Source organism: Mesoplodon bidens (assembly GCF_964165515.1).
Source record: "Mesoplodon bidens genome assembly, chromosome: 4".
NCBI lineage: Eukaryota > Metazoa > Chordata > Mammalia > Artiodactyla > Ziphiidae > Mesoplodon > Mesoplodon bidens.
In genome coordinates, this window is record NC_138160.1 from 133,218,732 (window position 1) to 133,219,315 (window position 584).

Below are 584 nucleotides of genomic sequence, written 5' to 3' on the forward strand. Positions count from 1 at the left end.
GGTTACAGGACCTTTGGCAGTGGTGAGGCTAGACTGGATCCCGGTCTGACTCTTAAGATCAGTGTCCTTTTTAGGGCCTTGAGGGGCGTGAGGCAGTCCCCAGGAGCATCTGGGCCTTCTGAGCGGAGGCATTGCAGCATATTGCATGCCCCGTTCCGTGTACCATCTCCTGAGCAAGGACCTCTTCTCAGAAGGGGAGCAGAAACTTGTATGGATAAAGGCCTGGGCTTCCGAGGTAGATGGGCCTGGTCCAGATTTTGTCTTTACTAGTTAAAAGCTCTGGGGCCCTTGGCAAATTACTTTTCTATGCTTCGCTGTCCTCATCTGTGAAATCAGACGATCATGTCTACATCAAAGGGTGGCGTAGAGCACAGGAGTGAATGTGCATAAACCAGCACAGGGCTTGGCCTCTTGGCATGGAGCTGTGCTTAATAAAACGGGTGACTAGTTTTTAGGGTTATAAACCTCTTCATCATCTACAGTGGGAGGTAGGAAGTTAGGGGGTCTCTAGACAGCTCTGGCAAGGAAGGGGGTGTGGGTAAGTAGTGCTCCCTCATCACCTCCGACTCCCTCCTCTGTTGCAG

At 51.7% G+C, this 584-nt stretch overlaps 1 protein-coding gene across 1 annotated transcript in view; it reads left to right on the plus strand.

The window, feature by feature from the left end:
- LARP1 (La ribonucleoprotein 1, translational regulator) overlaps nucleotides 1-584 on the plus strand; it is a 60,553-nt gene that overhangs the window by 53,451 nt on the left and 6,518 nt on the right. The window lies entirely within an intron of this gene.